Source organism: Bubalus bubalis, chromosome 8 (genome assembly GCF_019923935.1).
Source record: "Bubalus bubalis isolate 160015118507 breed Murrah chromosome 8, NDDB_SH_1, whole genome shotgun sequence".
Taxonomy (NCBI): domain Eukaryota; kingdom Metazoa; phylum Chordata; class Mammalia; order Artiodactyla; family Bovidae; genus Bubalus; species Bubalus bubalis.
In genome coordinates this window covers 108,856,357-108,869,756 of record NC_059164.1, presented here as the reverse complement: position 1 = coordinate 108,869,756, position 13,400 = coordinate 108,856,357, and the positions used below count along the sequence as shown (strand labels likewise).

At 37.1% G+C, this 13,400-nt stretch overlaps 1 long non-coding RNA gene across 1 annotated transcript in view; it reads left to right on the top strand.

The window, feature by feature from the left end:
- LOC123334913 overlaps positions 1–9,741 on the top strand; it is a 53,676-nt gene extending 43,935 nt beyond the window's left edge. The window contains exon 6 of the long non-coding RNA XR_006553113.2: positions 9,682–9,741. This is a non-coding gene — a long non-coding RNA (uncharacterized LOC123334913). The remainder of the gene's footprint in view (positions 1–9,681) is intronic.
- Positions 9,742–13,400: the final 3,659 nt, after the last annotated feature.

The window sequence follows — 13,400 nt, the reverse complement described above, 5'->3', positions numbered from 1 at the left end:
ATGGCTGCTGACTGCCCAGGTGGTTACTAATGGTTGGGGAGGCTGTGGCCATTTCTTAAACTAGGACAACAATGACAACATTAAACTAAGACAACATGAGGTTTTCCACAATGATTGACTGGTCCTTTCACTTGAACACTTAGAGGCCATTGTAGGATTATTACTTGGATTTATTTCAATATGCATATCTCAGGGAATGGAGGGGCCCATGGAAAGGGGGAGAGATGTGGGGCATGGCTGGTTGGTGGAAAAGTCAGAACACAAAAGCACTTCTAAATTGAGTTTACAGTCTTATATGGGCACAGCTCATGGTGCCCCAATACAATTATAATAGTAACATCAAAGGTCACTGATCACAGACCATCATAACAAATAGAATAATAAAGAAAAAATCTAAAATTTTCTGAGAATTACCAGAACATGACACAGAGGTGTGAAGGGAGCAAAGGATGCTGGAAAAACGGTACCAATAGACTTACAAGTCACTGGGTTGCCACACATCTTCAGCTTGTAAAATAAACAATGCATTATCTGTGAATACTGATGACATGAAGTGCAATAAAAAAGGTATGACTGTAGATTCCTTGAATGTGATTGCTGTGCCAGGATAAATTGTACTTCTCTCAAAAATGCATCCAGATTCTGATCACTTCTTTTCATCCTCAATGTTACTACTCTCAAAACAAAGAACTATCAGCTTTCCCCAGGATTTTTGTAATAGTTTCTAAAATATGCTCTCTATTTCTACTTTTGTTTCTGAACCCTATATTCAACTTGTTCATTTAGAGTGATTTTTTCAAAACTGAAATTCTGATCATAAAAGGGTTTTGGCTCTCAAATGGATTCTCATCTCACCTCTATTAAAACCAAATTGCTTGTAATGTCTTAAAGGTTTACATGTTGCTATATGATCTAAACCTTCTCCATTTAACTTTGTGTCTTAAAACTAAGCTGCTGGCCCATTTTTCTCAACAGCTAGGCACTCATCTCCTTGGTGTTGCTGCACTCTCTCCAGGAAAGTTCCTGCCTCAGGCTCTTTGCACTGTGATTTCCATGAAATGCCATTTTAGGCTGTGGTGCATAGGGTAGCAAAGAGTTGGAGACTCCTGAAGTGACTTAGCATGCAGGCACATACACAACTCAGCCCATAACCTATCTTATGTAGGTTTCTGTTGAAAATCACCTTCTTAGGATCTTAAAGTTGCATTTCTCTATCCTTATACTTTCTACCTTCCTTCATCAGTTCATTTTTCACTTGCACATAAAATAATTTTACATACTCGACATTTTGGCTGTGCCCTAGCTTCCCTGATAACTCAGACAGTAAAGAATCTACCTGCAGTGCAGGAGACCAGGGTTTGATCCCTGGGTCAGGAAGATACCCTGGAGAAGGGCATGGCAACCCACTTCAGTACTCTTGCCTGGATAATTCCCATGGACAGAGGAGCCATGGTGGCCTACCCCTGGTTGGGTTGCAAACAGTTGGATAAATTTACTTCTGCTTCATTGATTACACTAAAGCCTTTGCATGGATCACAACAAACTGTGAAAATTTTTCAAAGAGATGGGAACAGCCAGACTACCTTACCTGCCTCCTGAGAAACCTGTATGCAGGTCAAGAAGCAACAGGTAGAACCAGACATGAAACAATGAACTGGTTCAAAATTGGGAAAGGAGTACATCGAGGCTATGTATTGTCACCCTGTTTATTTAACTTCTATGCAGAGTATATCATTGGAAATCCCAAGCTGGATGAAGCACAAACTGGAATTGGTCGCCAGGAGAAATATCAATAACCTCAGATATGCAGGTGACACCATCCTTATGCAAAAAGCAAAGAGGAACTAAAGAGCTTTTTGATGAAAGTGAAAGGGGAAAGTGAAAAAGTTGGCTTAAAACTCAACATTCAGAATACTAAGATCACGGCATCTGGTGCCATCACTTTATGGCAAATAGATGGGGAAACAATGGAAGCAATGACAGATTTTATTTTCTTGGGCTTCAAAACCACTGGAGATGGTGACTGCAGCCATGAAATTAAAAGATGCTTGCTCATTGGAAGAAAAGCTATGACCAACCTAGACAGCATATTAAAAAGCAGAGAGATTACTTTGCTAACAAATATCTGTGTAGTCAAAGCTATGTTTTTTCCCAGTAGTCATGTATCGATGTGAGAGTTGGACCATAGAGAAGACTGAGCACCAAAGAATTGATGCTTTTGAACTGTGGTGTTGGAGAAGATTCTTGGGAGTCCCTTGGTCTGCAAGGAGATCAAACCAGTCCATCCTAAAGTAGATCAGTCCTGTATACTCATTGGAAGCACTGATACTGAAGCTGAAGCTCTGATACTTTGGCCACCTGATGTGAAGAGCCTACTCTTTAGGAAAGACTCTGATGCTGGGAAAGATAGAAGGCAGGAGGAGAAGGGAATGTCAGAGGATGAGATGGTTGGATGGCATCACTGACCTGATGGACATGAGTTTGAGCAAACTCCTGGAGATGGTGTAGGATGGGGAAGCCTGGCATGCTGCAGTCCATGGGGCCCAAAAGAGCTGGACATCATGGAGAGACTGAACAACAACATTTTACTTTTACATTTGATTATAATTTGTCTTTCACTGCTAGAATATAAAATGAAGGAAATTTTTTTTCTATTACTGTACCCTAGAAGTTTCCTGGTACATAACAGTTGCTGGATAAATATTTGGGGCATAATTGCATAGTTTTTGAGAAAAATATTCCCAAGAAAACTTTTTAATTGTGTTATTTATCAAATATTTTCATTTGATTACAAAACTATGTTATACTGCTCTACGTATTTACTCCCTTGAATAATTCAGCTAAGAAGCCTAAGAGTTCATTATAAAGATAGCAAGGAGAAAATGAATAGAATTGTTAAGTTTTCTCACCACCAAGCCCATCACCACAAGCATATTCCTCCCAAACTGTTGTGTGGAAAGTGGTATCATGGAAATGGTAGAAGAGAATGCTCAAAGAGAAGAATCTCCACTGAAATAACTATCAAATTGATAAAACAGCAAAACAAAAACCTCAAAGCAAACAAACAAAAAACCTGAATGAATAAACTTAATCAGGAATTGAAAACATCAGGGGAATGCTCAATGAAGAAAATGACTGCTAAATTTTGCTATTTGAGAGCATCCCTGTCCAGTGACTGAATAACTGCAAAGAGAATGCAGCAGAGACTTCAGTGACCACACAGGAAAATGAATACAGTCTCTGTAGCAAATAGTGTGGAAATGTCATTTAAAAAAAAAAAAAAAGAAAAGATGACTGCAAACCTGCAAATCAACAACAAAAAGTATTTGGGGGAGATAAGGATCTGCATTTCCAGAGTCACTTTATTTAAATATTCAAAATGCCTAGTTTTTGGGAAAAACAAGGCAAGACAAAACAAAATGAGGGATAAAAGAAATGGGGAAGTATGGCCCATTCACTGGTAAAAATTAATTAACAGCAAACCTCTCTGTGGAAGCCCAGGCATTGAATGCACTAGACAAAAACGTTCAATCAATGTCTCATATATACTTGAAGACCAAAAGGAACCTTTGAGGAAACAACTAAAGGAAGCTGGGAGAACTATCTATGAACCAAAATAGAACATCAATAAAGAGGTAATATGAACCTAATATTAATTCTGGAACTTAAAAATGCAGCCATTGAAATAAAACTTTCACTAGATGTGTTCAACAGCATGTTGAGCAGGTATAAGAAAGTATCAGTGAATTTAGTAATTAGACCATTAAAATTTTCCAGTGTGAAGACAGAAAAAAAAAAACAAAAACTGAACTGACCTATGGAGAACAATCTAATATACCAACACATGCATTATGTGAATGCCCAAAGAGAAGAGAGTAAAAGGTAGAAAGAATATTTAAGTAAATAATAGATTAAAAACTCCCAAATTTGACCCAGCTATTCTACTTCTGGTTATATACCCCAAACAAATCATAACAGGTACTCAAACACATATTTGTACAAAAATAGTCATTGCAGCATTATTGACAATATCCAAAGGGTAGAAAGAACCCAAATATTCATCAGTGAATGAATGGATAAACAAAGCATATCATATATTTACATTGGAATACAATTCAGCCCTAAAAAGAAATAAAGTACTGCTACATATATGTTACAACATGGATGAACCTCAAAATGAAATGAAATAAGCCTATGTTACAACATGGATGACCCTCAAAATGAAATGAAATAAGCCACATATAAAACATCACATATTGCATGAAACCATTTACAGGAAATATCCAGAATAGGTAAATTCATAGACATAAAATCAGATTTATCGTTACCTAAGGCTGGGAGGAGGGGATGAATAAGAAATTACTGCTTAGTGGGTATGGGAATTTTGTGGGGGAAGAATAAAAGTTTTGGAACTAGACAGAGGTCGTGGTTGAACTACATTGTGAGCATCCGAAATACCACACAGTGGTGTGCTGTAAAATTGTTAATTTTATGTTGCATGAGTTTGACCTCAATTAAACAAAGAACTATTGCTAGGCAGTTATTTCTTGGGTAAGCTAGTCAGCATCCTTCTTAAGTAGCCCACAAGGGGTTCAAATTGTCTTTAACAGATAACTACAAATTCATGTATGTTTACCATGTATGCTTTAATTCTTGTGAATAGCAAAGTGTTTTCTTTCAATTCATATGTCTTTTAGAATTCTGATCTTTATAAATGAGCTATTTCAAACCAATATTTACTGTGCTTTTCTTCATAGAGCCAAATAAGAGGAATAATTTGAGAATTTTTGAAAAGTAATCCTGTTTAATGTGGTTTAACTTATGTGGAGAAAGTCATTGGGAAGGAGAAACTGCTATTATTAATTTAAAAGTTACCTGCCATGATCTAAAACAAAAACAAGAGCAAAACAGAAATTTATGCAGAAGTGTCAAAATTGTATAATCTCTGGCTTTTGCCCTCTCCTCCAATCTGCTTCATCAAAAGTAACCATTTTTAATAGTGCTTAGTATTCGGTTCTTCCAGTAGCTATCTTTACAAATTTAAACAATTTATGTATCTGTCAATTGCTTAGTTTATCAACTTGTATTGAATTTGGTTGACTCCATTTTTAAAGAATAGGAATTAAATGCAATTTTATCTTCAGCTCAGTCCTCTTCATTTTTTCATTTAAATCATTTTATTCCATTGGTATACTTTATGATTTTTAAATATATTTTCTGAGTCACCAACTTCAGATATTATATTTTTATCTTCCAATTCAAAAGGTAAGAAAATTATTCTCAATTTCTAACATCTCTGGTTCTAAAATGTCGGCAATTTTAAGGTCTTTAAAATGTCAGTGTTTGTAGCATTTACATTATATTCTGTAACTGTAATTGGATCTTTCCTTTGTCTTTATAAGTCTAAAAATGTTAGCCCAGTCAATAAGGTATTATAGTTAAATGAGTATTCATGGCAAACTAATCATTTGACTAAATGCATAACTGAGACATCTTTGTTACTAAAAAGATTGGCAAAAATGTTCTCTCACACACCACTGATTTTAATGTATTTAAATTATGTCAGGTCAAAAAGATTTCATTTTCAGTCTTGGAGTTCCTTGCCTTCTTGAGGTTGCTTTGATAAACAATACACATGGGAAATATAGGTAGGTCTATTTAAAACTAAAAGTGCTGTGAACCCTCTCTTGATCAATATTTGATATTGATCAACTGAATTAAAATTTTCAGTGTATTTGTTGCCTGTTTAAAGCATCAGTTTATTTCTTTCTTCAAAAGAACTCTTTATAACTATTTTAAAATTTGAAAAGGTTTGAAAGTAGTGTTGGTTGCTCAGTTGTGTCCAACTCTTTGTGATCCCATGGACTGTAGCCTGCCAGGCTCCTCTATCCATGGAGTTGTCTAAACAAGAAAAATGGAGTGGGTAACCATTCCCTCTCCAGGAGATCTTCCTGACCCAATGATCAAACCTGGGTCTCCCATATTGCAGGCCAATTATTTAACATCTGAGTGTTCATATATGAAAGTACTTTAAAATGAATACTTGAGAACAATATATGCTGGGTTAATAGTTAATTCCTCTATAACTTATTGCCTACACGTACATAGAACTAGAAATACAACTGTAGGATATCAAAAAACTCCCAAAACAACATTGTAGGTATATTATAATATGGTGAATGGCATACAATTATGCACATATATTTAGTTGATAGCATTTTTGTGGTTGTTTACTCGCCAAGTTGTGTCTGACTCTTTGCAACCCTATGAACTGTATGTAGCCTACCAGCTCCTCTGTCCATATTCATGCTTATATTAGACAGTAGCTGATATCTACATTTTTGAGGGAAAACATTAGAAAGGGTTATAGGTCCCAACTCCCAAAATTAATATCAGAATTGCAGGAAATATAGTTCTAAATAATTGGAAATTATTCATCTATATATGATAAATGTATTTAGTCACAAAGTATTATGCTTATTATGGCATGGCATAATAAGCTACATACTTAATAAGCTGTGATAGCAACCGAACCCTAAATTGGTTTTGCATGATTCTTTCATCTTCTCTACTAGCAAGCATACAGGTGCAATAGAGGATGAAGGTAAAGATCAGGGCACTGAAATCAAAGCTGAGCTTTTATTGTACTAGTAGTTCATTTACTTACTGGATATGTCCATTATTCTCTGTAAATCCTAAGGTTCCTCATCTGTATGAAGGTAATTATAATAATAAATAATATTACTGAGTTGCTGAAAAGATGAAAGGATTATGCATGATCATATCTAACTTTGTCAGTGGTAACTACTATTAATGCTACTGATTACATTTTCTTATAAAGAACAGGCCTGTTGTGGACAAGCAGAGGCAAATGGGGCAAGGTGTTTATATATATATATATATATATATATATATATATATAGTTTGAAGACCATCCCTCATTCAGATTTATCTTCTGTGATATAGGATTAAAATAATATCTATCCTGCAGAGTGGTCATGATCATGACATTAAGAAGAATATGAATTATGTGAAACTTTGTAAACCATAAATGCTCTACCAATATTAGATTTTGGAATGGGTTATTAGGATAAGATAAAACATTAAAAGAAATCAGAATAGGCGTTTACAAACATTGTCTCTGTGCTGTGCTGCGTGCTTAGTCGCTCAGTTGTGTCTGACTCTTTGCGATCCCATGGACTGTAGCCCACCAAGACTCTTCTGTCCTTGGGGATTCTTCAGGCAGGAATACTGGAGTGGGTTGCCATCTCCTTCTCCAGGGAGTCTTCCTGACCCAGGAATGGAACCAGGCTCTCCTGCATTGTGGGTGGATTCTTTCCCAGCTGAGCTACCAGGAAAGCCCCTATGTAAGTGAAAAAAACATCGTTTCTAGCTAGGAATATGCTCAACATTTGTGGTAGGATCTAGTTGTAAATTAAGCTAGGTCTTTAATAAGTTGCTTAGCATCACAATTAAGATCACTGTCCAAATTCTACAGTCATTTTGTCACTGGAATTACTTTGGATATATTTCAATAAATGCATTGTGGCTGGTAAACTCTAAAGCAGGATGCACCATTAAAAATGAAAAAAATAAGGATTGAGGGTTAGAATATGTTTCTCCTATGCATATTAATTTCTATTTGAAGTGAAATCCTATGATATAACCACTAATTACAGATTATGAACCACTGTGGATTAAATCAGTTGCCAGTAATCACAACTAAAAAGCACTGGGTTAGGATTCAACATGAGATGACTCAACTCCAGAATAAATTCTTTAAAAAAGATGCATAAAGAAGAATATTTATATATGGAAGAAATAACAAAAGATTCATTTGAAGGGCACATCTTCATGGATCTTCCAGATATCCATGATGCTATCCAAAAGACAGAATGCAAATGTTGTTTTGTCAGATCATTTATTAACTTCTCTCCTGTGTATATATATTATCCTGTGTGTGCTCAATCGCTCAGTTGTGTCTGACTTGTGGTGACCCCATAGACTGTAGCCTGCCAGGCTCCTCTGTCCATGTGATTTCCCAGGCAAGAACACTGGTGTGGGTTGCCATTTCCTTGTTGAGGAGATCTTCCCGATCGAACCTGTATCTCTTGTGTCTCGTGCATTGGCAGGCGTATTCTTTTCCACTGAGCCACCTAGACTTGGGGAACTTCAGAATATGTAAATATGAAGGTGAAAAACAGGATCAGGGAAATTCTCTCCTTAAAGAATAACCAGTCCCCTTCAACTATATTTCAAAAACAAGGAAGTTGTAATTTTGAGCACATTAAAATTTGAAATGGTATTTTTAATGGAGCTGGAATTGAAGGAGTTAATTTAGCCAAGCAACAGTAGAATCCAAGTCCAGAATAGATAATATTGGCAGGTGCTTGGAATAAATAACAACTGCAGACCTGTCATGGCTGTGTCTGAATAATGGATTCATTCATTTTGGTATTTTTAATACAATTGTAAACTGCCATTTTCCTCACAGTTTAAAGCAGATTTTCTGATGATATAGCTATAAATGTGAAGACCAAATTAACTTGTCACATTTGACTGGCTGAAGTATTTCCCAATCCCATTTTTAGGGTATTGATAAAATCTCAATAATCAAGGCTTAAATCAGGAGGAAGAATGACATTTGCAGGATCACAGAAATGTCCCAAAGATGAAAGATATGAAGAAACTTGGTTAATATATGGTTGTTTATGAAGTACAGAATCTCATATTAAAAATAAAAACACACAATCCTGGGATTAATGTCAGTAAGTCAATATCCACTGTCAGAAACAGCATTATCATGCAATATTGACTGACACTTAAATTTTTTTCTTTTATTAAATTAACTCTGTCTCCTTAGAGAGTTGTCTATTTTGAATAAGTTAAATTTACACTCCCCATCTTAACCCATCTGTCTGAGAATATAACTAGTTTTGTCTAGGTAGCAATAAACTGATTCACGGCTCTGCAAGAATAATACTTAGTGTAGGGACTTCCATAGTGGTCCAGTGGTTAAGCCTCTGTGCTCCTAATGCATGGGACCTGGGTTTGAGCCTTAGTCAGGTAACTAGATCCCACATGCTGCAACTAAGACCTGGCACAGTCAAATAAAAACAAATATAAATAAAATATTAAAAAAATAAAAGAATAATACCTAGACAGTGTAACAAACCATCATCTTGAGGAGAAGAAAGTTTTCTTATGAAGGTGTACATCTTCAGATGAACCTTTGGTGGGCAGGGCTAAAGGCCAATCCCACTAGCATTATCAGGGGTTAATTTACAGAACTTTTCCTGGGAAATTTTTTAATGAGAGAAGCATCTCCAGTATTTCATCACATAAAAATACTTCCATCATGCAGAATCAACTAAATGAACACTGCCTTTGGGTTTCTATTGCTGCTCTAACAAATTAACACATACTTAGCATTTTAAAAGCAGAAAACCCAAATCAAACAAATTAGGTATTTCACAACTCTGAAGGTCAGTAGTCCTGTAGATTCATCTGGCTTCTCTGCTTGAGGTTTCACAAAGCTGATATGAAGGTGGTAGCTGGCCTGGGTTCCTTTCTGGAGGTTCCTAGTGGAGGCAGTTTCCAGACTCACTCAGGTGTTGACGGACTTGAGTTCTTTGAAGTGACAGAGCTGAAATCCCTGTTTTCTTGCTTCTTGTTGCCCAGGGGTCATTCTGAGCCTCACTGACGCGACTCATCATGGGTTATCAACAACAACGGTGACTGTATCCTTTTCTTGCTTTTAGCCTCTCCCGCCTCATCTTCCTCTGCAAAAATCTGACTCGTTGGTCTTTCTTTTCTGCTGTTAAGTGCTCATGGGATTACAGTGAGCATATTTAACAATCCAGGCTGATCTTGTTTTAGGGGTAACTGATGAGCAACCTTTGCACAATCTGTGCATGCTCACTCATTTGCATTTGACTCTTTGTGATCGTATGGACTGTACCCTGCCAGGCTCCTCCATCCATGGGATTTCCCAGGCAAGAATACTGGAGTGGGTAGCCATTTCCTACTCCAGAGCATCTTCCTGACCCAGAGGTCAAACGTGTGTCTCCTGCATTGGCAGGCGAACTCTTTATCACTGAGCCACCTGAGAAGCCCATACAATCTGTGAAATCCCATAAAATATATAAGGTAATATATTCATTAGGGGACAAATATCATGGGGAACAAAACCCTGTCTACCAAACTACTTTTCTTTTAAAATTTTTATTTTATTCATCATGGATTGTCTGCTTTAATTTTGACTTTTAAAAATTTCACATTAAAATATTTATCCTGACTCCCGTGGCCAGGGGCAGTGGCTGGGAGGACCAACCCCACATCCAAAAAGCCATCGCTGCACGGGCGCAGGAGGGCCTAGAGGAGCTATCACATGTTGAAGGTCAGGAAGGGTGGCGGTGAGAAGATACCCTTCGTCCAAGGTAAGAAGCAATGGCTGTGCTTTGCTGGAGCAGCTGTGAAGAGATACCCCACGCCCAAGGTAAGAGAAACCCAAGTAAGACAGTAGGTGTTGCAAGAGGGCATCAGAGGGCAAACACACTGAAACCATACTCACAGAAAACTAGTCAATCTAATCACACTAGGACCATAGCCTTGTCTAACTCAATGAAACTAAGCCATGCCCGTGGGGCAACCCAAGATGGGCGGGTCATGGTGGAGAGATCTGACAGAAATGTGGTCCACTGGAGAAGGGAATAGCAAACCACTTCAGTATTCTTGCCTTGAGAACCCCATGAATAGTATGAAAAGGCAAAATGATAGGATACTGAAAGAGAAACTCCCCAGGTCAGTAGGTGGACAGGGAGGCCTGGCGTGCTGTGATTCATGGGGTCGCAAAGAGTCAGACATGACTGAGCGACTGATCTGATCTGACTGACTGTTTTGGTGCCCCATTGGGTGTTTGCATATTAGGTGAATGCCTCATTCACCTTACTATGATTTGGGCATTGTAGTATCACTACCTGTCAGTTGGAATTACAAAGGGCATCTCAAATGTATCATGTCTAAAACTGAACTCCTGATTTCCCCATCCAAAATCTGCTCTTTCCTTAGTGTTCCTTATTTCAATAAATATCAATAAATATCACTTCAGTTGACCAAATTACTAGGTCAAAATTCTTAGAATTCATCCTTGATTACCCAATTCACTGTTTCCCAATAACCACTCAGAGTGAGATTCAAATACCCCCCTGTGATGTGTATGCCGTCTGTAATCTGGCCCTTGGTCTTTTAACATATTTTCCCTTGATTACCTTACTCCAACTATAACCATGCTGACCCTCCTATTGTTTAACCAATATACAAAATAAGAACCTAACTAGACCTATTTCTTGTGCTAGAAATTTATTCCAGATTCCACTTAACTCAGTCCCTAAATTCATTCACATCCTGCTTAAATGTCACCTTCTCAGACCCATCCCCAGTCTTTGTGTCTTAATTCTTTTTTTTTTTTTTATCATTACCTGACTACCTACCATAATATTTAACATGTGCTTGTTTTCTCCTATATGAATGCCTCGTAGGGACAAATCTTGTTTATTTGGTGTTTTTTTTTTTTTTTTTTTTGCTCTCAGACATATCTCCAACACCTAGAACAGCCCCTGATGCACAGTCCATGCTCCAGATGCTGAAGAAACACTTGTTGATTAATCGGCAGATGCATTTAACCCAACTGTATAAAATAAAATATACTGTGATTTTATGGAACATAAATATGGGCTGATGAAATCTAAAGCCCCTATGATATTTGTGGAAAATTTTAGATTCTAAAAATTGTTAATCAATTTGTATCAGAGTTCAAAGTGTACTCATAATATAAATGGACCTCTCCTCAATCAGATGATGTCTCCAGGCCAAAGGATTGTAGATTTCTGGATATTCATATTAAGAAATTATGTGTATCAGATCAATGGCATTACAAACAATTTACAAGCAGGAAATTGATGGGCAGAATATTACTAATTTATCTTAATCTTGTATAGCCCCACTTGCTGATTTAATAACACTGCTACTGCGGTCACTTCAGTCGTGTCTGACTCTGTGCGACCCCATAGACGGCAGCCCACCAGGCTCCCCCATCCCTGGGATTCTCCAGGCAAGAACACTGGAGTGGGTTGCCATTGCCTTCTCCAATGCATGAAAGTGAAAAGTGAAAGTGAAGTCGTTCAGTAGTGTCCGACTCTTAGCGACCTCATGGACTGCAGCCTACCAGGCTCCTCCATCCATGGGATTTTCCAGGCAAGAGTACTGGAGTGGGGTGCCATTGCCTTCTCTGATTTAATAGCACAGGATCCATGAATAAACAGGATCATAAGTTACAAAGTCAAAGTTACATGGTACTGAGTGGATCAGTTTCACAGAGTTCTGGTGTGGAAGTAGTTTGTGCTCTATGTTCCATCAAACTAAGTTGAATTATGGACACTCTTTGCTTAGGAATAATCTAATCTTTATTATCTCACCAGAGGTTGATTATATTCGTACATGCATTACTGGGTTAGGCACTATGTGGAGAGAAATCTGTATAATAATGTTTCTGTATAATAAATAAATAAAATTTGGGTGTGAGGTATTGTATATGTGCACCAAAACCTTACGTATATAGGAAACAAAAATACAAAAGTGTATTTAAATGGATAAATAAGTATTGAGAATCTATGATATTTAAAACAATTTTTCAGAAGGCAGTGGAGCTATTTTAAGTACACTCATCATTCCTGGGTTACTTAAAATAATTAGATTTTAATAGAAATATCTCAGGATGAAAACAGGTCATTAGAAAAGACCCTGATGCTGAGAAAGATTGAAGGCAAAAGGAGAAGGGGGTGACAGAGGATGAGATGGTTAGATAACACCACTGAACTCAATAGACATAAATTTGAGCAAACTCCGGGAGACAGTGGAGGACAGAGGAACCTGGCATGCTGCAGTCCATGGGGTCACAAAGAGTCGGACTTAACAACAGTAGTGACTGAACAACAGTAAAAACAGGTCAATTAAGAAATAAGACTATTCTGGTGTGAGAGCTCAATCCATGTGATCTAGGAATGTTTTATGCAAGAAGTATCTGAACAGAGAGCTTCTTTAAAAGGCTGAAAAAGAGGTATGCAGAATATTAAAGGTTGAGAAAGTACCACATGATGCAAAGTTACAGATACATTTTAATTACTGTTAGTAATATTAACCAACATGTATATAATGCATTGCATTTTGTAGAGTGAAGGCAAGTTTTGATTTAGAATGAAAAAGAATTCCTATATATTGATTTTAAATTATTTCTCTGGATTCAGAGAACAGATTAAATTTTAATAGCCCTTTTGACTCCTGTAGACACTCTGACCTGAATTTATTATTCATTTCTGAAAAATCCATTGTTAAAAATGAAT